Source organism: Mustela nigripes, chromosome 3, assembly GCF_022355385.1.
Source record: "Mustela nigripes isolate SB6536 chromosome 3, MUSNIG.SB6536, whole genome shotgun sequence".
Taxonomy (NCBI): Eukaryota; Metazoa; Chordata; class Mammalia; order Carnivora; family Mustelidae; genus Mustela; species Mustela nigripes.
Genome location: NC_081559.1, coordinates 164992137 through 165020062, shown reverse-complemented (window position 1 = coordinate 165020062; position 27926 = coordinate 164992137).

The window sequence follows — 27926 nt, the reverse complement described above, 5'->3', positions numbered from 1 at the left end:
TGTCTTTGTGATCTCCGGTTCCTCTTCTTTGCCTCTTGGAAGTAAGTCAGGAATGGCAGTGGTATAACTCAAGTGAAGACAGAAAACATGTCTTTTTTCACTTCTCTGTCTTTCCTTTTCTTCCTATTCTTAATACACTTTCTTCTGTGGGGCTCCACAGACTCTCCTCAGGTGGGTTCAGAAGGTCCCGAGAGCTGCCAACACTTCTCCTCCAGTAAGAGATTTGTGCAAAAGGCCGGCTGCTACCCAGAGGGATGTGACAGATGGCAGGGTCACCGTGCCGAGCTCGGATGGCTCACCCAGGTGGAGAGGCATCAGGGAGCTGGAAGCAGAGCCCTGGAAATTATTCCTGGCCTGCTTCAACTTCTCATATTGACAATTCCACACCCTTCTAATCTGTGAATTTTGGAGGTTGGAGAGCCCAGATGCATGCTTTTTTTTTTTTTTTTTTTTTTTTCCCTGAAAGAACACATTTGTCTGAGTTTTCCAGAGCCACCATTTCACTGGGAATATTAGCTTTACTGCACTGTACAGTACTAGCTAACATTCACTAATGCCTAACTCACTCTAGTTTTCTTTACCTAGATACGATGCTGTCTTACAAATGGTGACTCTAGAGCCACCTCTAACTGGCTTACAAAGGGGCTCTTTAATAAGCACGGTGTAGCCACAGCCAAGGGCACACATGCAATGATGTGTCTGATGTGTGGCCTGCTGTGTGGCCTGATGGAGTAGTGGCAAATGTACAGTGGTTAGAAGCTATAGTTTAGTTCGAGATAATAAACATTTCCCCCCTAGATTGTTTGGTTCTTCCTTCCTCCCAAGAACCACAGGGGAATGCCAAGCAGGCAGCTTTACTCTTAGATATCATTACTGGGTGGGAAAGTCTTCCAAGGCAGAGGTTAAAGCTTCACATCTAACCTTTACCTTCAAATAACAGTAGTAGGATCCAATGCCAAGCTGCTTATCTCTATAGGGTTAATTAGGTTACCGTTAGTATCTCTGCAAGTTACTAGGTTAAAGATAGTTACTGCCAGAAAGCAGGAATTCTGTTTATAACTGCTTTCTTGTTAGTGAGATGCTGACCCCCATGGTTTTGCTGTGTTCAGTGGTTGGACACTGGCTCTTCGTCATGAAAGCGACACCGGAAGAAAAACAAGTAACTAAATCCCCCCAGGGTAGCCCTGACAGTGTTTATGTCAAGGTGGTAACCACCTGGGTTAAATCAGAGAAACGTGGCATTTGAAGAAGTTCTGTAACAGGCTCTTCTGTGTGGTTTTTTCCTCCACCAAAGTTGAGGTGACATTGAACTTGAACAATGTACCATATACTTGTGAGTAGATTTGAGTCATACAAATTTTCAAGAAGCTTAAGAAGATTAGAGCACAATTCACAGACTGGGGAAAGTTTTGTTTACATTAGATTTCTCTGCTCCGAGGAGTAATCTCGAAGTGGATCAAATCCACAACTCTAGCAACAGTATCACTATATTCTACCTCAAGCGCTTTCAAATTCTTGTGTACAAAGAAGCACCTGGACCCCTTGATAAATACAGATTCCAGGGCCTTATGCCAGAGACTTGGATTTCCCCAGTTTGACATGGGAGCCAAGAATCTGCATCTTCATAACCTCCCAGGTGATTCTGATGCAAGACTCTTGAAAACCAAACCCAGAAATAGTGCTAACTGAGCTCCATGTCAATTAAAAAGTTGGAACTCTCCTTTCGAATTACAGATAAGACTACACAGTACTGTCATCTTGGATTAATTTTATTTGTCGGGATGGAAGTGGGAAAGAGAAAGAAAGAAAATGACAAAAGAGAAAGAGGGGATGTCTTGTGTTGGGCCCCCCTAGAGGCAAAGGCTGAGAGGCAGGAATGCCTGTGCTTGTGATTTTTGAGAGAGTGTTCCCAGGAGAAAGGGGTGAGGGAATCAGATTGGGAGAGAAGAAGGAACCAATAGGACGGGGGTTCGGCTGGATTCGAGCTTCAGCCTAACCTCATGGGGAGCTGTAGAGCATGAACCACACCACAGAATTTGTCCTACCTTGAGACCAAGGGTCAGCTTTTTGTGTTCCCCTATCAGTCAGTCCTGGGCTATGACCCCCACTATGAGGTGGGGCACAAGCTTCTGGCATCTCTGTTTGGGGTGGTTTCTTCCAGAAGAAAACAATGCTCTGGAGGAAGAAGCAGCTGTGGGCTTGTCTAGCCAACACTCCCGGCAGGTGAGGCAAGGACACACCAACTCAATAACGACATTTTGGAGGAGCATCAACAGAGATAGCTGCAGGAAGGAATGGAAGTGGGGGAAAGGGAGAAAGAATGATACACACACACTTCTCAGCTACGGAGGATCCAAACAGATCAAAGCTCTACTTTTCCAGTCAACACCCTAAATGACACTAAAAAGCCAACCAAAGCCACTTTACGTGGGACATCCCACAAGTTTCTGCATTCTTGAGCATCCACGGAGTTGATGCTATTGTCTGGATAGCTACCTCTAGAGAAAATCACATTTTTGAGCCTTGAGGAAACAAAGTTATGGGGGAGGTAAGATCACACACCAAATCAGAATCTTAGAGTCAGTCTCTTTTAGATACCCCCACAAGCACACTCTCCACCATACTCAATTCTGTGCCATCTGCAAGCCTGATGAACACAAATCCTCACTGTGATTAAACTAAAGAGCAGTATATCAATCAAGGCCATGAAGTTAACCAAATTTTTAAAACCCCTTGTGTAGCATAAAATGCCACTGAGATGAATAGATCTAAGTCATAGTTTTCCTCTTACCCCAAGTTCCATGAATTATTTTGTCCAATAAATGCCTTCTGAAATCAAAGATATGCCCATTACTATGCCATTTCTCTTTATCACCCCCAAAGGCCTCAGTTTAGAAGGAAATTAATTGGATAGTATCGGTGAGTCAGTAGTTGTTCCTAGTATCAATATTTTCCCTTAATAAGTGTTAATAAACCACATGAGTGATCACTTATCCCAGAAACATTGTCAGGGTTTGAGAGTGTTTTACTGAACTATAAAGTTTTAGAAATTCTATCACTTGTCCCTTTTCAAGAGCAAATCTTAAACCCATCTGCAGTGCAGTAAGTTGCTCAATCATTATGATTTCTAAAAGACCACCTGGAGTAACACTACTGTGTTCTCTGTATGATCTTCCAGTGCCTTACAATTTAATTCACCTGAAACTTTACTCATAAAAAACCAATAGATGTTTCTTTGCAATTTATCTACTCCTCTAACCAGGCCTCCCTATCCTTTTCATAACCATTGTGCTAACAGATCTAGCATGAAGATGATCTTCCTTGCCTAGAAACTCAAAGTAGGATCTCAATAATTTTTCTATTACTTTGAGGCATGTACGCATTGCAGCATTTACAGAGCCACTTATGTGTTTCTTATTCTCCTTGCTGTCCAGAGAACAATAAGCCATTTTGGTTGCATCCATTTGAGCTAATGCCTCCCTATGCCCATTTCTGTAGATGTCCTTCTACTAGATGACATTATCACAGGGCTTGTTTTGGGCTGCGATACTAACTTTAGGTACCACATTTCTCTTCCTAATTATGCTCATTTGTGATGAAGTTGTTAGACTTTCTACTTTTCCAAGATTCTTTTTTGAGCCGCATGAACTTTTGACTTCACTGACCATGGAATGAGGCTTGTCCTTGTTATAAACTTGAAGCAACGTATTTCCTAAAGTCCCAGATACAGTCTTGAGTGTCTCCTGTGACTTTTTTTTTTCTACTTAATATCTCAAATGATTTGCCTATTTCCTACAAAGTTTCCTATCACATCTCTATCACAAAACAGTTCTTTCATAATAATTTCAGAATATTGTTTTCTTCCTCAGCTTCTTCATCTTTCTGAGGTGTCAGCAAGTCTAGAATTTATCAGATGCCCTGCCTTTTGTAGAGTAAGACTTCAGCAGACATTCCGACGGGTGTATTTTCCCTTCTCTTCAAGGCCAGTACTGTAATCTGCATTCGGAAACCTTTATCCGTATCCTCTGTCTGGTCTGTTGGTCTGCAGAATACTTCAAGAATAATATCACTTCTAATTCTCTTTTATCTTATCCTCCCTGAGAGGAAAATTTGCAATGTCCATTCTTTGTGCAGAAGGGCAAAGAACATTTTAAGTCACAGCTGTCACCTGGGTTTCCATGTGCTTCTGGAAGTCTGAAGACTCAAAAGAGAGTGAAGGCAAAGGCCAATAAAAATATATCTGCTGACAAAGCAACAAAAGCCATCACTTGGCATTTTCTTTCAAAAGTCCCCCATACTCAATGAAATTGCCTCTGTCCAAGATTGTACCAAAACATACACTTATTTAATGAAAGTACAATTCTTGGAAGTATGATGCAGAGAAAAACAGCGTGATTAAGAGCAGGAGCTTTGAAGCCCTGAGCTGACTTGACATGGAGTCCCAGCTCTAGTGTCTACTAGTTGTGTGCCATCAATCCACTCTCTAAGTCTTAGACGTTCACATCTATAAAATGGGCTTATTACTAGTATATACCTCATAGAGTTGCTGTGAAAATTACTTTTAAAAGGCTAACCACCATGCCTGGATCTCAATATATTTACTTATTTAATTAAAAAATACTTAACAAATACTCAGGATGTGCCAAGAAATGCACTAGACATTGTTAGCACAACAGTGAACAAGTATATCAAAATTCCTGGCCTCATCAGTAGGAAGTCAGGAGGGACAAACCATAAAGTCATCCAATCGGCAAGCTTGCATGAACTATTCACAGAAGTAGATGCCCTGAAAGAAATAAAAATATATAAGACAGGAACCAGAAATTCTGTAGTGGAGGGGGCTACTTTAGCTGGAAAGGTCAGGAGACACTTCTCTAAAGACGTGACCTTTCAATCGGGCCAGAATGATGAGAAATCAGGGAGAAACGTGTTCTGAACAGAGGCATGAGCAAGTGTAGATATTAATGAATGACTTCTCCATACATATGTTTCCCTTAAGCAGAGTTTGGCCAAGCATTTGATCTGATATTATATTATCTGTTTGGGCAACATTAATTTTCATTTAAAAATGAACAGATTCCCCTTGATGATCCTCTGTCATGCCCTTCAATCAATCACCAATATTTCAAGCCTTTGCAAAGTGCACGTTGAGGTTTCAGCATCCAGGTTTTATCGCCAAGAGACCGTGGCTGAATGCCATGCAGATGAATTTGACTCCAGAAAGCATGTTCCTTCAATTATGTGGCAAATGCCTCTTTTTACACCCAACCTGCTGACGAAAATCAGAAAGCAAACAAATGAGATGAGTGTCAGGGAGGACACGGGAAGCCAAGAGAGCAGAGCATCTAATTGGAAGAGCACAGGAGAATGTTTAAAATAAGTTTCCGAATAATGATAAGGATGAAGATGATGTTATCTCTTGGATAGAAGAAGCTATTAAAATACACCAGAGTGTTTTCAATCACTTAATCAGAAAGCCCTTTTCCTGAGAACTGTCTTTTGTCCGTGTGCCATGAACAAACATAAATATTTTGGATTTCCTGCGTCCTTCACCCTGATAATGGGCTCTTAACTGTACGCTCTTCCCACCTCAAAGAAGAGAAAAACAATGATAAAACATGAAGGAGAGATAGGATATCTTTTCCAGATGAACTATTGAATCCCACTAAATAGTTTTTAGTGTTATGCCTTCCCTAGCTCTTGCTTTTTTTTAATAAGATGTTTTATATGGCTCTTGTATATAATACATTATGCACCTTGAATGTAGAGCATAACCTATAATGTAAACATGTATACAAGAGCTGAGCTTAGGTAAAACAAACAGGCTTTTTGAACAATTTCATGTGAATTTTGTTTATGATGCCATGTAACTGTAACTTTTTGTCTGCACGTAAATTTTCATCTCATATTTAAGTTTGAAAAATTCGTAAAGAAGTAATTTATAAGATAATGTATTGAAATATTTATTTAAAATTTAAATAATATTTTAAATTCTTAGTATGAGTGCCTGTGGCTATGTGTTTTTTAACAAAATAATTTACATTGAAATAAAAACACTTTTAAAAACTATGTTAACTGGCCTATTTAGGAAAAAAAATTAACCATGAATTTTTTAAAGTTAAAATTAAAACATAATTAGCAGAAAAACTTGCTGTTATGGAAATAAAATTTCATGAGATGTTTACGTGCTTATGAGATTTTAAATAACGTTTTCTGGATCAAAATAGAGATGTGTCAATCATTTGAATCATAATAAACCAGAAGTTCTCTTTTGTGTTAAATAAATAAACCAAAGTGAAATTCTACTTGAGTGAAAGGTGAAATTAGGTTTAAGTGACTATATTCATGAATAAAATCACTAAGAAGTAAAATTAAATGCATTTTTGCTACTGTTATAAATGACAACATTTCCCATTATACTTGTATTTTAATTTATAATTGGAAATTGAAATCCTAGTACTTAAATTGATCCCATCCAGAGTGGTACTTTGAAGTTTGACCTCAGAGTTTGTGCAATAATATCAAATAGATGATAAAATTTCTGGGGAAATTGTGCCATAATAGGACTCCTGGAGAACCCCTTACTTGCACAGCCATGATTCTTGTATACCAAACTGGTTTTGCTTTGCATAAGGATATAATACCCCTATCTATTTGAACCTCATGTTACCAAAGCACTAAAATACAAATCTGGCTTAATTAAACAGCCAAGACCAACTGAAAGGATCCAATCAATATGAATAATATTCCTGCTTCTCTCTCCAAAACAAAATAGACTGCTTGAGTGCTTTATGTTCAAACACAGCAAGCCAGGGAGCGCTGGGTGCCGTGTCAGATGATAATTCAAGGGTTAAAGAGGACAAAATTATCATTCACGTAGGAGAGGAGCCGCGATCAGCTTGCTTATTGACCTTATGTGGGCTCATGGGTAAGTTGTGCTGTTGCTTATAATAAGATGAGAAATGAATTTATCTGGATAAACTGTTAGAGGAATCTGATGGTCTCATTAGTAAGGTGGTTTCCCGGTCACCACCACTGCCTCCCCTTGTTCTAGAAGCCACTGCTAATCAAATGTACTTCTGGAGAACTACAACGGGATTTGGCACTAAATTTCGAGATGATGGTGGAGTAGGGCTTGATTTATTCCATGCTTCGCTTTCCTTCTCTCTATTGATTCCCACAAAATAAAGATGGCCGTGCCTATTATGGAATTTGAAATAATTGGAATTGGTATTATTTACATACGATTTCATTTTTGCAGAAGTTGGGGAGTGGGTGGGAAGGGGGTGGCAGGCAAGGGGAGACGTGTCCTTTGAACAGCTGCCTTTGGAAGACATGTTCCGGTAATAAACTGCCTCCAGTGTTTGTCTAAAATAAATAAATAAATAAATGCCGAGTCGGGTGAATCACATCAAAATCTCAAGACAATTCCAAGATGAACCAACTCGGAGAGTAAATGACCTCTTCATCTGGGTGATAAAGTTCCAGCCAAAATATTCTCTGGGCCTGAGACGTGATTCATTAGAAATATGTGCATGGTGGGGCGCTCCTCTCTCTATCTGGCAGAGTCCGGTCTGCACACTGATAAGAAGCAAATGCAAATGTCCTGATAAGAACTGAATGCAAATATTTATGATATGATATTCCCTGGGAATTATGTGCAGATAAAACAAAGTGTATTATTTTCCTGCTTCTCTTTCAGGTTTGCCAAAATGCCCTTTTTCGCTTTTGGAATTTGCATTTCTTCAAAATTGATTCGGCTTGCGTATTATGTTAAGCTATTTGTTTGCTAAGGATGGTAATTAGTTACTGTAATTACAGCAATGACAGTTGCTAAATTGTTTTTAAAGCATTACAGTGGGCCTGTGCCAGAAGATTGCAGTATTTTTTTGGATTTAAGCAGAGGCTGGAAAAACTCCCACTCGAGGGCCAGCATGGGATTTTCAACTACAAAGCTGCTTTTCCTGATTGAAATTTTTTTAAAAAGTCATTAATTTGCATTGATTGCAAGTGCTAACTTTACATTTAGGTTTATTCACATATCACAGAAATATTAGTGATAGTGGACCTTGGCGTAAAGGAGACACAGGGGACACCCATCGTAAATAAAAGTGAAAGCTGATAGCACAGGAAAAATGGTATAACTATTACTTGGAGCCTGTTAATTAAACTTTTTAGCCTGTTTTTTAGATAAATTAAAAACAATTAAAAATGTTTCTCTGAAAGTCATTCCCAAACTTTTCTGAGCGCTCCTGGTGAAATACGTAATGTGGAAAAGAAGAGTTTGGCCACGCTCTATTTTTGACATGTGGAAAGTAACAAAAAAAGGAGAAAGGTTATTTACCCAAATACTTCTTACAGATTTAGTTTAAAAGAAAATAATTGAGGAGAAGAGACTTGAGCTATAGTGCATGTCCAAGATGGTTCATATGATTTATGTCTTTTATATCAATTGTGACTCAGAGGTTAAAGGCAGAGAATGCAGTTCTCTGTGCTGTCTGTTGTCCCAAGAATGTCTTCTAATATTATTCTCTGGAGGAGAAAATTCAGGTCTAAAAAATTCAGGTGTGCTCCAAGTTTATCCCCAGCCACTTGAGGTAAAGTAATCCAAAATTTAAATGCATACTTTAGGGTTCAAGGGTTTTATATATTCACACTCATGAATGCTTCATAAATAATAAATACTACTGTAGTTTAAATGTTGGGTTTTCTCTGCTGGAAGAAAGTTAGCTACCATTAGAAGAATAGTAAGAGCGACTAGCATTTCTTGCCGCTGTTCCACATTCCAGGCACCACACCAAGGACTTTACTGGCATTCTCTCAACAAATCACAGAGCCTTAGTATCACCTCCATTTTACAGAAAGAAACAGTGAGGCTTAGAGATGTTAGAACTGGACATGGTAATACTTCTGGTGAATATGGAACATGGAATTCAAACCTGAATCCACAGCCTCTGTTCTTCAACAGAGAGGATGTCACTGTGGATTCAAATGTAAAAAAAAAAAAAAAAAAAAAAAAAAAACCACAAACAAAGGAACAAAATTTTTAAAAGCATTGACTTCCTCCTTTAATTGAAAGCTCACCTAAAAACTAAAGCCCATCATTGAGAAGATGTCAGAACTTGAATTCTTGGGGTGCCTGGGTGACCCAGTCAAATGACCAACTCTTGGCTTGCATTCAGGTTAAGATATCATGAGTCCTGGGTTTGAGCCCCATGTGGAGCTCCATGTTCAGGAGGGAGTCTCCTTAAGAGTCTCTCTCTCTGCCCTTCCCCCCCACTCTCTCAAGTATACTCTCTCTCTCTAAAATAGATGAATAAATCTTATTTTAAAAATTGAATTTTCATCTCAAAGTTTTTTCTCCTGACATTTTTTTTCTATTTACTTTTCATGGATATAAATAAAATTTCCTTGATCATGATCCAATAGTACTACTAGCAGTTTATGAGAAATTTGATTTGTTACAAAAGTACAACCTCCTAGGATTTGACTAGTTTTATTCCAAAAAAAAAAAAAATCCACAAATTCAGTTTGTATACCTATCATCATTTGAAAACTATGAATCCCAGTTTGTGCAATATGGTTCTCATATTTATATGAATGCAGATGAGATTGGTAAGTGGGCATTTTATGGGTTTTTTGAAATTGTTGTGAAAATTATCTTACCTTGTGCATACTTATGTGTGATGCATATTCTATTCAGCTACTTCATAGGTAACCCAAGTACATTCCCCAGTCTGAGAGGCAAGTATCTCATCTCAAAAGGTACACACACACACACACACACACACACACGAAATGGCATAGATCAATGCAATTTACACAAGTAATCTCTAATTAATATATTCAACCATCTCTCTTTATGAAGACATTCCTGATACCCTCTCATCCCCTCCACATTGGACATTCTCTCTTCAATTTCCACACAACACTACATTTTTACCTTTCATAACATTGATCACAAGACTCATGGTGCCTTATACGATTGTGGCTCCTTGTACATATGTCTTCCTTCAAGAAGACCAGGAGCTCTTTGAAAGCTGGGTCTTTTGTCCTGAATCTAGCACAGAACTTTTTACATAGAAAATACTCAATAAAGACCTACTGAATGAATAAGCACTGAACCCATTCAAACAACTATAAAATTTTGGTGATAACACACAATGAGCCTTTATTTCTCATGCTAGGGCACCTCAGCTTCAGGCTGGGGGATCAAGTGGGTCTGTAGTACTTGTCTCAATTTGGGTCCGGGCTAGAGTGGGACAGCTACCTAGGGCGTGTTTTTTTCATGAGGGTCAGAAACTAGCAGATGGGTAAGTGTAAACACATGTCTTCTACAGCCTCCACTCAGAACGGGCCCCTTTCACTCTCATCCACATTTTACTGTCTAAAACAAGTCAAGAGCCAAGCCCAGTATCAATACGGGGGTGAAATACACTTTTTCCCATGGAGGTGTGGGAGGTTAGATGGTGAGAGAGGAGTAAAAGTTTGTGAATTATAATACAATCTACCACAAGTAACAGGTACTCATATAGTAAAAAGTATAGCACACTACCCTTTCTTTAACGTACAGCATCTAAAACAGAAAAGATGGATAATTGATTCATTACCAATACCCTGTAAAATATTTTGTGATTGCCACTGATAATTTTAAATTCAATAAACTGATGTGGATTTTTTCTTTTTAAAAAAAATATTTTATTCATTTATTTGACAGAGTGAGACTCAGGGAGAGAATGAACACAAGCAGGGAAAGTGGGAGAGGGAGAAGCAGGCATCCCCCCACCACCACCCGAGCAGGGAGCCTGATGCGGGGATGCAGGGCTGGATGGGGGGTTCAATTCCAGGACCCTGGGATCATGACCTGAGCTGAAGGGAGACGCTTAACCTCTCGAGTCACCCAGGCACCCCGAATTTTCTTTGCAGATTCGACATTAAGACAATAAGCTACAGCTTGAAGCTTTTTGCATTTTATCCTTTGTAGTCTAGAGAAGTCGTCAACCCTCTCCTTCTAAACTTGAAGACCATGAGTCAATTGTTCCTATATTCTTTCCTCTAGGCTGACATTTCTTTCATCTCCCCCCTCTATATTTCACTTGTCAAACCGTATCCTACCTTTGTGACTCTTCTTTGGAACGCTCCCTAATCCATTTAGAGCCAAAAGCTATATCAGAATTTCTTCTTACCATCAATCAATCAAAACTGGAAAAGGAATCTTATTTCCTTAGAGAAAAATATTAGAAAATTTCCAGCTGAAGAGAAACATATGGGTTACACCCCCACTCCCACATTTTCCTAACCCCCACTCCAATCTGCAAACATATCAGAGTCAATTTGGCTAAACTGTATTGGATCAAAGAAGAGCTCCAAGGAGTGTGAAGTCAGGCTTCAAATATCAGCTAAGCACAGTTTGGTTACAGAAAGGAAAACATCCCTCCTGGAGTGAGACATCTTTCTTGTCCAGACGTTCAAAGAGTGTTATTCATTATGAAGTTTATGGTACCCACACTGGGAGCACAGTTCATTACTTCAGAATTCCTGCCCAGTTTACAAGGAAGGTCTCCTGTCAGCTGCATAGTGCTTTCTACGGCCGATTCGGTCTCAGTGAATATAAAATTGATTGTTAGTCACTCTCTAGCTGCATTTGGTCATACGGTGACTGTAAACATTTATCCCAGCCCTAAAACTTTTAAAATTTTCATTTGAGTTTTCAAATTAGGAGGATAATTTATTTTGTATTCTAGAAAGTAAGATTTAATCACACTTTCTTCATTTAATTCACCTGCTTAAACAAATTCCACTGAAATAGAGAAAGTTGATGTGTTAATATCAATGTACCGAAAAAATCATACTTTGGAACACAATTTAGTATAATCCATGGCAAGAGGAAAAGAAATGAAAGGGCATCCAAAATCGTGACTTATATCAGTAATTCACATGTTCAAGTTCCAGATCACAAAATAGGGACCATATGGTATATTAGTCAGGGTTCTCCAGAGAAACAGAACCAATAGGATATGTAAATATCTATAGAGAGAGATTTATTTTAAGGAATTGGCTCACACAATGAGAGGACTGGCAAGCCTGAAATCTGTAGGGCAGGCAGGAGACCCAGGGAACACTTGATGTAACTCAAGTCCAGTGGTGATCTAGAGACAGAAGTTACTCGAGGGACCCTTACTCGAGGGACCTCAGTCTTTTAAGGATGGAACCTGCCCGCATTATGAAGAGTAATCTACTTTACTCAAAGTCATCTGATTTAAATGTTAATCTTCTCTTAAAAACAAACAAAACAACAACAACAACAACAAAACCTTCCATACCTGTAGGTAGACTGGCTGTTGATCAAAGATCTGAGTACTATGGTCTAGCTCAGCTGACACATGCACTAGCATCACAAGGCTTACAGTTATCTTTGCTCTATCACTTGCTTGATCAATAAGCATGTACTGCACACCGACTACATACTTGGCTGTCCTGAGTATTCCAGGGAAGGTTGGAAAGTCAATAATTCTGAATTATTGTTCAAATACTGATTCTCAGAAACATCGAGAAAAACAGACTTGGAATTATAACTAAAATGGATCTCTCCTAAAATCTTAAAGAAATGAGCACAAACATGGAAAGAGCAAGTCAAGCATGCTAAAAGAAACTCACCAAAATCTACCCAAACAGGATATACCCATTTTGCAGGCATATTACATCATATTACATAGAATAAAAGCAGGAGATATTTAATTAGCTAGTTGAAATACCAACCAGCAGTTTGTGGGCTGGGGAGAAATGCTTCTTGGATCACACGTTTTTATAGAGCTGCTTGAATGAAGTCACTGTTCCCCCTTCTAAACCAAATCGTGAGTTAATCAGTCTCTTACCTCCTAAGTCTGGCCTCTCCATGTACCACATTGAGTTTGAGAAACAGACTAAGTGCTGCATAGAGAAGGGTAACCTATCTTGATGTATCCTGACATTTATGAAAAAGAAAAAAATCAAAGGTAACATCCTAATTCTATGAAAGCTCCTTTGACTTTCCCACTCAAGGCCAGATGCAAGTCCATATATCAATTATATGTGAAATGTTGCTTAAGAAACTGCTTCTGGCATTTTATGAACTCACAGACCTATATGGCCTCTCGTATAGGACAACTGACAACTGACTAGACCGTGGAGACACCAGGTGTTTCAGGGACAAGCCCCTCAGGAAAAGCGAAACAATTCAGGAGCCTCCCATTCATCAAAAAATGTTTCTTATTCACAAAAGAAATCTCACATTCTTTGAAAAATTGTGATTCCTCTCTACTGAAAAAGAATACTTGCATATTCAGATCACTCTAATTTTAACACATGTTCAAGCTTAGCATCATCAGTTTCCATAGGACTGCATTAAAACCTCAGAAAATAGTGGCTCTAGGTCTTCTTAGTGCTCATAACCTGCACCATTTTTACAGACTGTTCATTGGTGTCCCCAACGGACATGGGGCTTCAAATTGGCCAGAACTGCTGGAGCAGACCTCAATAAGTGTCTTAGCTCTCCAGGAAGCATCCTTTTGCCCCTCATAGCATGTGTTCAACTTTTATTCATTTGATTTTTTTTAATTGAAGAGAAATTGACATACAATATCATATTAGTTTCAGATATATAATATGGTGACTGAACATTTACATACATTATAAAATGATCACCGTGGTAAAGCCTACCAATGCTAAAGCTACTATTTGTCACCATACAAAGTTGTCACAAAATTAGTAACTCTATTTTCTACATGATACATTACACAACAGTTTCAGGACTGATGTACAGAAGTAAGGAATTTCCTGTCATATCTTCCACACTTGTTTTCTATTTCATCTGTGTACACGTGTTAGGGACTGAAGGTCTGTGCCAGTCCCTCCCCATTCCCTACTCCAGAATTCATGTGTTGAAATCCTAACCCTCAATGTTATGATATTTGGAGGTGGGGCTTTTGGGTGCTGATTCATTCATGAGGGTGAAGCCCTAATAGATGGAAATAATGCCTGATAAAGGAGTCTTTTGAGAGCTTACTCACTCCTTCTGCCAAGTGAAGGTACAGCAAGAAGACAGTTGTCCATAAACCAAGAGGTTGGTCCTCACCAGACATGAATTTCCTGGTTCCCTGATTTTGGAGTTCCCAGCCTCTAGAACTGTAAATGTTTGTTATTTAAGCCAACCAATCCATGGGTATTTTTGTTATAGTCTGAACAGATAATATATGTATATGTGTGTAATATAAATGAATGTGTGTTTAATAAAGTGCTCAATTAAAAATAATTGAAGGACTACTATTCTTAAAATACTTTCCAAATACTGATAGTCTAATGGTAGATCAAAAATCATAATCTTAATTCTCATGAAATTAACAGTCTAATGTGAGAGAGAGAGAAAATAAAATTTGTTATACTTAAATTTCTCACAAAGTATCTGAAAGAGAAAGAATAAATGCTAAAAATGCATATAACAGGAGAAGCTAATTTAGCCCGGAGAGTTAGAACAGAATTCCCTGAGAAAATGGTATATCAATTCTGTCTTGAAATGTAAAGAATAATTGTCATTTGATAAGGAGATCCAGAGTTAGTGTATTCTAGGAAGTGAAAATAGCATAGGAAATGCACAACTGAGAAATACACAAAAATATAATGTGTTCTTCAAGGACATTTTAGGTCATGGTAATAATTTTAGATTTAACCATAGGTACAAAGGGGAGTTATTGCAGGGTTTTAAAGAGGTGAGTAACATAACAATATATGTATTCTTAAATGATCATGTCAGCTGCTATATGAAGAATGATTTTGAGGGAAGCAAAAATGCATACTGGGAGGCCAGTGAGGAAGTTATGGCAACACTTCAGATAAATGACGATGAAGGCGATAGAAACAGAAATGAAAGAAAACAAAACAAGATGGAGGTGAAATGTATGCTCTTGGTCCAATTAGATCTGACTGGGTCATTTCTGAATGAAGATTTAATGCAGAGAGAGAGGCTAAGGGTGACTCCCTGGATTCTAGCATGAGCAACTAAGATGGAGAACACTGAGTGAAGATCAATGCTGAAGGTCATGACTTCAGTTGAAAAAATGTTCCTTTTGAGAGGCCTGTGAGCTATCCAAGAGGAAAGAAGGGTTAGTTGGTAAAATACACAGTTCTAGAGGTCGTTGAGACATATGAATTATGATTAAAAATTTAGTAGCCATCAGGTAATGCTTGAAGGCAGGAGAAAGAATTAGCCCACGTTGACTAGAGTACGGAGAAATAGAGGTCCAGAAAATCTCTGTGAAATTCAGGTAGAGAAGGAAGACACTCAGAGGGGAAGGAAGAAAAAAACAAACAACACAACACAACACAGCACAACAAGATAGCATAGCAGCCCAGAAGCCAAGAGAAGAATATTTTAAAAGGAGTGGCCAATCATCTGATAATGGTAAGAAGCAAAGTAAAGGTAGTAGATGACATGGTGTGTTACCAGATCTGCCTTCCAGGACTGAACCTTTTATTCATCCAACCTCCAGGAGTGCTGGCAGCAAACATCTCTTAGCTGACCTCTCCCTGAGAACTGCACTCAACCAAAGAGAACCACTTTGCCTAAGTCTGTGCTCTCTCATCTGGATGACAAGCACCAGACAACTAAGCAATGAGAGGAAAGAAGGGTCCTCCTCTCGCCTATCAGAACAACCCTGAAGGGCCATGAAGCTCCAGAGCTCTCCTTTAGTATTGGCTGCAGTCTTTGTTACAGCTGCATGCAGCCCAACTTCTCCCTCCACCCGGTCTTGCTTCCTTCACTCCCCTACTGCTGCTGATCCCTAGAATGCTCCCTACTCACTGCCTTCCAGGCAAATCTTTCTTTTAGAGTCTGTTTCCCAGGACCCTGAGCTTGCACAGCAGGATAAGTACTAAAGAAAGTCCACTGGGCTTATCAACATAGAGAACATTGGTAGTTTTAGCAAGAGCAAAAATTTTCAGAAACTGGGCAAAACGATATTACAGTTGTATTGTATTCCATGGTAGGAGTGGAATGCGATGTTCAGTTGATGGCGTTTAAGCTCTTTAAAATTTTATTACTGGAAACCATGTAGTGATGTATGCCCTTGTACAGAGCCTTGTACTTAACTTGCCCCAAGCCACATTGTAACTTCTAGACAATGTGTCCCAAACCAGCCATCTTAAAGCAAAAACAACACAGATCTCTCAGGTGCTTCTATTATTTCTGTTCCATTTAGATTCTCGTTTAAATCCACCAAACAAATCTACTTTTCCTTCAGTTCTTTAAGAAAACCAAACACCTTTATTTCCTTGGGATGACTTAACTTTTACACTACTAAAAGCTTTTTTAAGGAAATACATCTTCAGTGCAACAACCACACCCAGAATATATGTGTTCAGATAGTTATTTTTTTTAAGCAAAATATAGTACAGTGGCTTTGGGCTTTGTATTTATGGTTTTCTTTTCTCTCCATTAATTAAGTGTGCAAAACCTTATTATATATCCCCCTAGTTGTTCTGCTTCTCAGGAAAAAAGAGATCACAATTAATGCCTGATATATACCAGTGCTGTGTTAAGCACTTTATATGTATTATGTTACTTGATACCCATAAAAATTCTATGTAGTCTCTGTAGAGGAAATTTGTCTATAATTTGTTTGTTTGTTTGGCTGATCATGATCTATGCATGAGATTGTTTTATGAATTGAAAGACCAGACCCGTAACTCTCCCTGGCACAGCCAAGCATGGTCATGTAACCAAGGCTCAGTCAACTAGATAACTGCTCCTGCCTGAAACTCTAGATTTAGAGTGTGTGACCAAAGAAGCCAATTACACCTTCAAGTTCACTGAAAGGGTTCAAGGGTTACCCTAACTAGACTATTCCCATGTAGAACTTGGTTGTGTTTCCCCCTCTGGCACAGCATGTTTCCAGCCCCATTTCAAAGCTCAATACTCCAGGCTTCTATGAACTCTCCTTTCAATGGATGTCTTTTTTGCCTGAGTTTGCAACCAAACCTGACCAGTGAGCAAGTGTAATTGTTACCTATACATTACAATGAGGAAAATCAAAACTCAGATAAGTGACATACAGATCTGTCCAGATCCAAAGCTGATGATCTTAACCAATATTCTACAACATCTCCTATATTTACCTAATTTGTTAGATTTGATTCTTTGTCACTAGACATATTTTTGTGGCTCTGTATTGAAAAGCAATATGTCAATACATAAAACTGCCTGTAAAAAACTATATATACAACAGATCATCTTCCTTTATAAATATCTGGAAAAAGGTATCTACTAACATTAAACAATCATGTATTCAATCCTTTTATTCAGCTGATTTAAATTTGCTGTTGACAATTACATCAGATCTTACTGAACACATGTAGAAATTTGGATTTTACAATGCATAAAACAAATTGGCAAAAATATCTATGGCAAATTAGACTCTAATTATTAACAGAGCTTTTTAGACCCATGGCTAGTTTTTGCTGCATCATGCAGGAACACACAAGCTGCCAGAAAAGCCTCAGCTCTCTCTCATTCTTGGGGACATTTGTAGCCCTAGATAGAAAAACTGAGTGACTTGGGGCACAGGTGGTGTGTTCATCTCCAAACCCCCTATAAGGTCATGGCTTTGGAAAGGAAGAAAGAGGACCAGCTGGACATGCGGATGGTGCTAAAGTTCAAAATGTGTGCTCAGACCATGGCTTACAGTGTGAGAACAATGAGCTCTAGGCAATGGATTCAGTGCCATGTCTTCTGAAGACAGAGAAAGAGGTCTCTGGTGGGAGGCTAGCTGAGCCGACCAAGATGGCCCTGATCAGAAAAGGGGGAAGGAGCAAAATTCACTGATTAGAGCCTCAAACCATTATCATGCAGGTCAAAAGTGTATTCAGGAAAATACAATAATATTAGAAGCATTCTATATTCATTTTCAAGAGAAAATGCAGAAGGAGATTTGGAGCAATATTTAGATCTCACATATCTTATATTAAATTTACAAAGACTGAGTTACACTATACAAGTCTTAATAAATTTAAAGGGATTGAAATCAAACAGAGTATGTTCTCTGACTATAGTAGAATTAAATTAGAAATCAACAACAGAGGGAATTTGGGAATCCACAAATATTTGGAAATTAAACAACAGATTTTTAAATAACCCACAGGTCAAAGAAGAAATTACAAGGGAAATTAGTAAGTATTTTGATCTGTATGAAAACAAATCTACAGAGAATGAATAATAAAGTGAACTTGAAATATTAATAAAGCAACATCACAAATAATAGTTCGTGTTTTGATTGTTTGCTATATGATTGGATATTTTGCACACATTTTCTCCTTTAATTCTTCCTGCAGCCCAATAAGGCAGGTACTTTCATTATCCTTTCCAAAGGATACGGACAATGAAATTTAGGGAAGCCACACACTGATGCTGTGGTGGGGTAAGTTTTCAACTCAGGTGCGTCTTACAACAAAATCTTGTTTTTAATCACTAAGCTATGCTGCCAACACAAGATGAATGTGAACTGTGATAATTGCTTAATTTTGCTTAAAACCTAGTAATTAATTGAACATTAAGCAATATAAAGAGGGAGTGGCATTTCATTTCAAGAAGGCACCCTAGGATCGGAAATCCATGTTCCTGTGCATGAGGCGATGCTGAAGAGCATTTCAATGAGAATAAGGGGAAAAAGGCAGAAGGCAGTTATAGATATGGATTACCCACTGCCCAGTTGGATGGAAGATAAGGGATTTACTAAGACTCATTTCAAAACCCTCACAAAAGAAAGAAGGGGAAATGAACAACCACAGCTCTTGAAATACAAAGATGAAAAAGCCTGACTCCATGCCCCTAATGTACTGACAGTCTGCTAGAATCAGACAATGGGATGAAAATGCTAATGATTTAAATAGGGTTCCCCAGGAAGGAGTCTGCGATGTCAATTCGTGTTCAGGAAGTTTACCGCAGAGTGCTTTCCAGAAGACCTGGGAGAGAAGGAGGGTAGCAGGATTCACCCAAGTGTCCAGTTGGTGAGATCTGTCTCACTTTCTCACTTAACCAAAATCTTGTTTCCAATCACTACACAAACAATAATGTACATTATGACATTTTTACTTTTTTACTTCTTACTTTTTGTAGCTTTTCATTCTATGTCATGAAATGTTTAAGTTCTTTTTACACGAAACTCGAGTCTGTGTCTGTTAAGCTTTTAAATTACTGTTTTTTGCTTTTTTGCTCTACCTCCAGAAGGTCTATAGAATTTAAAGTCTCCTTTTTCATCACAGAGTTCCAATTATTTGAGGCTACCCTTCAGGTCTTCCCTAGATAGTATCTGGCTAACCGGGGACATTTTCTCCTGCCTTTCTACACACCAACTGCTTTCCAGACTTGTTACTTTTCTGGTGCTTTTGTTGGTTAAGTCACAAATGAATGATACCCAGTTCGGCCTATCACATGGTTCAAGCATGAAGGGACCACTCTACAATAAGAGCTGGTCGCTAAGGGGCAGCAGGTCCTATAAGTGAACTTGGGAGAGAATCTAGTCCATAAGACACAGTGTCCAGATAAATAAGCATAGACAAGATCTAGAGTGAGGTCTTAAACTATTAAGCAAGTAGTTGACTGAACATAGGGAAGTGGTGCTGACATGAACATATCAGGGATGCCTTCACAGACTAGAAGGAAGAAGGCTTCAATTCTAGAGACCTGCAAAAATTTCATGAGAAAAAAAAAAATCAACATGAAGGATCATCTCTGCAATGGACATTTTCCCTACACAATAAAAGTCAGAAAACCAAGTAAGAAGAAATTGACTTCTGAACTCTAAGGAATTAGTGTTTGTCCCACTCAAAGAATTTCTAAAACAACTACTACCAAAAATTACATAAGGTAATGCACATTCCTTTTTTAAAATCTCACATTATGTCAGAATAGTATGCATCTTGTGTACTTTTCTGTCTTTGGAACTGCCCCTTGGAAATGTGTTCTTCGAGATGAAGGTTTTATGAAGCTCAGTTTCAACGGCACTGATAAAAGAACGAAATTTGTCATGACAAGGACAGACTATGGAAGGCAAAGAATCTGATGACGGCTCTAAAATTTCATAGTTCAGTGGTATTTTTCTCCTATTTATGTTACCACTAGAGATTAAATTCATGAAAAACTAAATGTAAAGTTACCCATATTCTGTGTGATTTTTAACCCCCTGTGCCACGTTAATCACTCTAAGCTCCAGGCTTGTATATCCAGCTAGCTATTGGGCATTTCCACTTGTATGTACCATAAACAACCGAAACTCATTGAATTCAAGGATAATGATCACATTCTCTTCATGTCCAAACCTGACCTTCCTACCAGGTTTCTTATTTCTATGAATATTGCTGTATACCAAAGCCAAATATATTCTCTATTTCCCACATTCTCAACAAAACTTAGAGATCTGAGGGGCACTGAGTGCTCAGTGGGTTAAAGCCCCTGCCCTTCGTTCAGGTCATGATCCCAGGGTCTTGGGATCCAGCCCCGCACCGGGCTCTCTGCTCAGCAGGGAGCCTGCTTCCTCCTCTCTCTCTGCCTGCCTCTCTGCCAACTTGTGATCTCTGCCTGTCAAATAAATAAAATCTTAAAGAAAAAAATTAGAGATCTGACATCTTTATTTTTATCTCTTATTGAATCCTATTCTCCATATTCCCCCTGCTACAAATTGCTGACACAGCCCTCATTTTCCACAACTACACTGTATCCATAACTACATTCTCCTCACTGCTTTTCCTGACTTGTTTCTGATTCCCCTTCAGTATTCTTACCAGAGTGAGGTTTTAAACTACTGATATGACCCCACAACTTCTTCAATGGCTTTCACTGACCCATGAAATAAAGTTCACATTCTCAGCACACCCAAAGGCTATTTACCCTGGCCCCTCTCCAGTCTACCTTTCCAATCACATCTGCTACCCCTCCACCTTACAATCTATGCTGCAACTGTTCTAGAATATAAATGTTCCTGGAAATACCTTGCCTCAAATGTCTATTCCTTTGAATGGAACATACTTCATCCTCTTCTTCTACCTGGATAGTTCAGGTTGTCTTTTAAGAGTGACTCAGCTTGGGACACCTCGGTGGCTCAGTGGGTTAAAGCTTCTGCCTTAGGCTCAGGTCATGATTCCTGGTTCCTGGGATCGGGCTCTCTGCTCAGTGGGGAGCCTGTTTCCTCCTCTCTCTCTGCCTGCCTCTCTGCCTACTTGTAATCTCTGTCTATCAAATAAATAAATAAGTAAAATCTTAAAAAAAAAAAAAAAAAAAACTTGACTCAGCTTAAGTGCCAAATGGCAAGAAGACTAGTAAATGTAGTTTTTAGACCAGTATTATAGTACAATCACTATTTCTACTTTGATTTCTTTTAAAATTGTTCAGTCCTCTCCACCTCCAGGATAAGCAATGTAATCATAAGGAACTCAGATTTTAACAAGATTCCTGGTAGCTTTTATTTTCTGCTCTGCAAAATAATTCATTCCTGGTAGCTTTTATTTTTTTTTTTTAGATTTTATTTATTTATTTATTTGACACAGAGAGAGAGAGAGAGAGATCACAAGTAGGCAGAGAGGCAGGCAGAGAGAGAGGGGGAAGCAGGCTCCCCATTGAGCAGAGAGCCTGATGTGGGGCTCGATCCCAGGACCCCGGGATCATGACCTGAGCCGAAAGCAGAGGCTTAACCCATTGAGCCACCCGGGTGCCCCAAGGTAGGGAATTATTAAGGGATTTTTCTCCCCACTGGAAATCATGTAGAAGGGAACCTTAGAAAAAATACTTTACCTCAAAAAGTTATCCCTCCTAGTGGCGCTAATGCAAAGTAGGAGAGTAGAGTCAACATAAGAAATTGTAACGGACCACTTTGGAATGTCTGCATGGCCTGTAAACCAACACCTCCTTCCTTTTCTGTGAATTACTCCCAGCCATGTGACTCAAGGAGTAGGATTCCAGGAGCCATGTTTGATTCTTGATACTCCAGAAATGGAAATCTTACAATAAAGGTTGAGGCAACTGAGATCTTTCCCCTAAGAATTTGAATTGAGGCTTAATCTGTAACATATGAGCTCAGGAGTTGTAGCACAGCTGTATTTCCCACCATAGACCTGAAGAGCAGAGGAAGCTGCTTTGAAGAAAGAGGCTATGAAAAAAATGAAGCAGACTTCCAGAAAACTAACAGAGAAAGAAAGATGACCTCGATTTACTAATGCCTTCCAGTTTTCATTTTTATTTTTTAAGACCTCTATAACTTTCATGACCTTAGATTCTGTATAATCATAATAATACCTCTAAAATTTGTTTATTTCTTTTACTTGTAACAAAAACAGAGGCAGAAACAATTGGTTATAGTTTCTGAACTTAAAAGCCTCAACCTTATTCATTCCTTAATAAACATCTTTTGAGTGTCTTCCATGTGTCGCACTGTGGTAGGCACAGAGGTTATACAAATGAACTCATCATGTCCTTGAACAAATCTCTAAATCTGAGCCTCCATTTTTCCTTCTCTTTAACAAAGAGACTAATAACAACAAGGGCAATATCAGACTTGGGCAAAGTTCTAGGGAGTCCATAGACATGAAAGAACTTTGTAAATGGTTAGTACTGCATGAATGTTATTTTACATTCAGTCCGACATAATTTTGGCTCTCCATCTTTTTGGTCATTTTTATAATTTCTAGGAGGAGAGTATCCCCAGTCTGAATTTTACCTTGAAATATGCTCTTCCTGGTGAGGCATGTTACTGACATATTTCCAGGACAGTTGACCCCAGATCATAAAGCTGCTTTACTGTACATGTGAGCCTTCCGAGGCCAAGAACACAAAGGCCATCAGGGTGAGACACAGAGTATAGTTACCAGTATACCTGAAACAAATATACTGGATGTCAATTAATTGGAATTTAAATAAAAACTTAAAATAAAAAAGGAAGAAGAGGGGCACCTGGGTGGCTCAGTGGGTTAAAGCCTCTGCCTTCAGCTCAGGTCATGATCCCAGAGTCCTGGGATCAAGCCCCACATTGGGCTCTCTGCTCAGCGGGAAGCCTGCTTCCCTTCCTCTCTCTCTGTCTGCCTCTCTGCCTACTTGCGATCTTGGTCTGTCAAATAAATAAATAAAATCTTTAAAAAAAAAAAAAAAGGAAGAAGAAGGGAAAAAAAGTAACCAAAATTAGCTTCATTCAGATAGAAACCCCTTGCTGGAGGTCCCTTTGCTCTCTACACTTCTGTTTAGCTATGTTTCTCCCCTTCAAGCCTACCTAAATGAGATGTCTGGATTTCCTTCTTCCTTCCACTCATTTTAATTTCCAGGCCACCTTACGTATTTATGCCATATATGCATACACACACATGTATGTATGTATGTATGTATGTATTTCTGCACCTGTATATTTTTAATGTTAAGCTAAGTTCTCCTTACCAATAATGAAGCAAGTAACCTTTTCTTATTATCTAGGTTCTGTCCTTCCATTCAGTACTAAGTCAACCCAGCCCTGACTAACAAGTTTCTCTGAGAGCCATTGTCCTCAAGAACTGTACCGATCTGACCGGTCCCATATCAGAATTTCCTGAATGTTTCTTTTCTTCCCCCTTTTACTCTCCTGCTTTAGTATATATGGGTCTTACGGTCATTTGTTTCATTCATTTTTGGCAGTGTCTTTCTCTCTATATACCACTCTCTTTTTCAATAGATGAAAAGACACATACGATTGTACTGATAGCAGGTGATAGTATATATTTAGCAAAGGAATAGTTAAGGTTATAGTTCAGTTCTTTAACTTTGCTATGTGATTGGTTAATGAAGAGTCTGAAGCTTTAATGGAGTTCAGGTTTATTTAAGAAATTCTTGATGATTCCTGACTCTAACAGCATTAGATGTGTCTGAATCTCTGTAAAAATGCAGTTAAACAATACTAGTATAGTATTATTACCAATATATACCCTATCCCACATGTCAGTTTTTTCAAATATCACCCTAAAAGTTAATAGTAATCAAAGAGCAAATCAAGTGTTCACTAGGCGGCTAAGCAACATACTTACTAATGGCCTAGTTCTTTTCTAAGAAGGTTATCAGTCTTCACTTTTCTTTCAAGTCTTATGACTTTTATCTATGGAATACGTTTTAGCCGGAGCATTAATGAAAAATATGTAGAAGACTTATACAGATTTCAGATTACTAATCAACACACATAATTCATCACTGAGTACTAACCTAGCCTATCTTCTTAATGTACAACTTAGCTAAAACAAGAAAAAGTATAGTGTATATTAACTCCAAAGACCTACTGCATCTCCAGAGAAGGATGGTTGTACACAATTTATTAACAGTAGGTTGCTGATTCCCAAATGGTGTGTTACTGATTATAAAACAATTTGACTGTGATCATTCTGCCACAGAGCTTAAAGCAATGCACATTAACAGAAGATGAATTTTTTTTTTTTGAGTATGGTTAAACAGTACAAATGTAAACACTGAAATTCCCCAGGCTGATATAAAGCACATATCACACTGGGTAAAGATTCTCCATATGCAACTTTGATGTGTAGGGAAAAGTTAAGTGCCGCAATGTTACACTCAAGTCTGCTTTCTGGAGAGTACATCAGACAGGAGGGTAAGGCACCGTGTCTAGTGAAAAACCCTCTCATTCTATTTCCTCTAAAGTACACAACCCCACTGGTTTATACCGCATTAGGGATCTTTTAAGGCAAGAAAGAGGTAAATTGCTTCCAAATAAAAATGATTCTGTAAAATTTTACCACTGTTTTCTGGAGACTAAGTTATTATATCCGGGTACCAGTTATACAACTATGAATCTCTGTCCCAGTGCCAGAGAGAAAATTCAGCAGAACCATTGTTTTTCCTTACATAGATTCCTACGGGCGTCCTCATCTCTAGGATCTTCCTCTGTCATTGGTATTGTTAGAGCCCTGGATACCTAAAATGCCTTAAGAATCACCCACAAGATCAAAGAAAGCTGAACAGACAGGGAGGATGTTAGGTTTCTCACTGCTCTTCCAATAAGACATCTCAAGTTTTCTAAGTTTTATGTATTTGCAGAGTTTTGTTTTGTTTTTTTTTTTTTTGGTTCTGTTTTCCACAAAACAGTCCTCTGTCAAATAAGTTTGAAAGGTGCTGCTATAAATAAAATAGTTGAATAACCCACTATATGCCTTCATTGCCTGAGGCCTCTAAAGATGTGACCAGGGAAGAAGCCCCCATTAATTTTTGCCTATGTATCTAGTGCACTATTCATGCAGCAATATACGCCTGAACTTTCCAACCTCTACAATCCTGTACACTTTTTTGGTGATTTAGTCTATTTATTTTTTTTTAAAGATTCATTTATTTGTATTAGAGATAGCACAGGAAGGAGGGGCAAAGGGAGAGAGAATCTCAAGCAGACTTTGTGCCAAGTATAGAGTCTGACATGGGGCTCAGTCTCACCACCCTGAAATCACACCCCAAGATCGTGACCTGAGCCAAAACCTAGAGTTGGATACTTAACCGATTGCACCATCCAGGCACCCCGATTTTAATCTATTTAAACACATGACTTTCAAACGTCTTGGAAATGAGAACCATCTTTCTACTTACGAAAAATACTGTGAAAAACTTCTTTTAATATAATATGATGTGTTTTATTTTCCTACTTTCAAAAAGATTCTGGAACAGCAAATAATCACAAAATGGAGAAATAGCTTCAGAATTTGAAGTCCCTCCAGACTCAAAAAAATTTTAATAGGACAGAAAAGATATATTTTAAAAGTTTGAGGCACTCAAGGAGGAGTTGTTTGATTGTAAGATGAGTGACTGTCAAGTTTGAAATAGTTGAGCGATTTTCACAGCCCATAAGAAGCAGAAATTAGAAACTGAGTTCTATGCTATCGAACCCATGCTAAAGGGAAAGCTTCTCTGAGGAAAAGCAGATTCTTACTTCAACCATTTGAACTTCACAGCTAAGAGAGTCCAAATTTTGACCACATGATGTTTTAGTTTCATGAACATTCCTTCTTTTTTTGTTTTTTTTTTTTTAAGATTTTATTTATTTGTTTTACAGAGATCACAAGTAGTCAGAGAGGCAGGCAGAGAGAGAGAGGGGGAAGCAGGCTCCCTGCTGAGCAGAGAGCCCGATGCGGGCCTCGATCCCAGGACCCTGAGATCATGACCTGAGCTAAAGGTAGAGGCTTAACCACTGAGCCACCCAAGTGCCCTGAAAATTCCTTCTTATAACAAGGCATGTGTTCTGGTACTTTCTTCCTCATTGGAGTAGCTTCATTGGATTCCTTCTCTTCCCAGTTTGCCCAGGCAGGAGGGCCTATCCCTCTTTCATCTGCATTACCTCTCTTATTGTCCAGAACCATGAACACTGATCTGACACCAGTGGGAGGCATTGTCAATTCACAGTGGGTCATGTAAGGAACTGAGCACAATCTCAGGACACAAGCCAGCACCATTTCTGAAAGACAGTCAGGGATGCTGATAAGAGGCTGTTGACAGGTTGTCTTCACTCTTCCACTGAGAGAAAGGTATTATCTGAGCTCCTAGGCCCAGATGGTGGACAGTCTTGCTAACATGGACCCATGCGCTTTGAGATGCCAGTTCAGTTTACACCCACATCTGGGGCTCTGCCAGTTGGAGGGATATAACCAAGTCTTTAACTGACTCCATTTTTCTGAGGAGGTCCAACTGGCATTAGAAATTTTTACAGACATCTTTCTCTTTCATCCAATTTTCATGCTTGGAAGCCCAAGAAATTTTGGAATGCTTTTCATACCTCTCTAGGAAATCCAAAGCTGTCTTTTGCCTTCTTCTCCCCAGACTTAGAATTCTACCAGATCTGCTATATGGCATTTGCAACTATACTGTGGTTGCCTCCTCTCTGGGCCTCATGACATTTGTGAAACACAGATTCATCTTCCTGTCAAAGAGTTGGAATATCTATCATTCTTCCTACATGGCACAAGGAAAAAAGTCTACCTTGTGGGGCAGGGGGCAGAAAACACAGCCTTACATACTAACACTCTTTCATCCATACTGTCTTTTCTCTTTCCCCACCTCCCAAATTCAGAGATTCTATAATGGGTATGGGCGGGAGGCATGTGGCCACAGAATACATCGGATTTTGATCATTCTTCCTGCTTTCTAAAATATTTTCTCTCACTCTTGCTTCTCTCACCTTTTGTGTTACTCATGATTCTCCAAGGAGACAGAAGAAATGGGATGTGCATATATATGTACAGAGATTTATTTTAAGGAATTGGCACACATAATTGTGAAGACTTGGAGAGTTCAAATCTAATGATTGAGGCAAGCAGGCTGACAACTTGGGAAAGAGTTGCAGTTCAAGTCCAAAGGCAGCCTTCCATGAAATCAGGAAGAGCTAACGTTGCAAAGGAAGTTTAAATCAGTCTGCTTGGGAGTGGTCAGCCATTCATTCTATTCAGGCCATTGACTGACTGGATGAGGCTCACCTCACATTATGGAGGGTAATCTGCTTTACTTAAAGTCCATTGATTAAAGGGTAAGACTCATCCACTAGCACCCTCACCAAAACAACCAACATAATTGGTTGAATATTTTTCATCCTAATAGCCAACCTTTTGGGCTAAGAATGTGTCTTAGAAAGAGAAATTATAACCATAATTAGAGAGGAAGGGGAAAAGAAAAAACTAGCCTTGTTGATGTTCATTGAGCAAATATTTATTGATTACCTTCCATATACCAAGCACTATTCTAGGCACCATGTCTCAAACGATTATTCTGCCCCATCAGTAAATATATAATTGGTGTTTTTCCTTCTTAAATTGTATTAATCTCAAATCTGGAAGCATGCCAAAGATTTATTATTTATTGTTTTAATCCATAGTTTTCTATCTCAATTCATAGGTTCATGGTATGAATT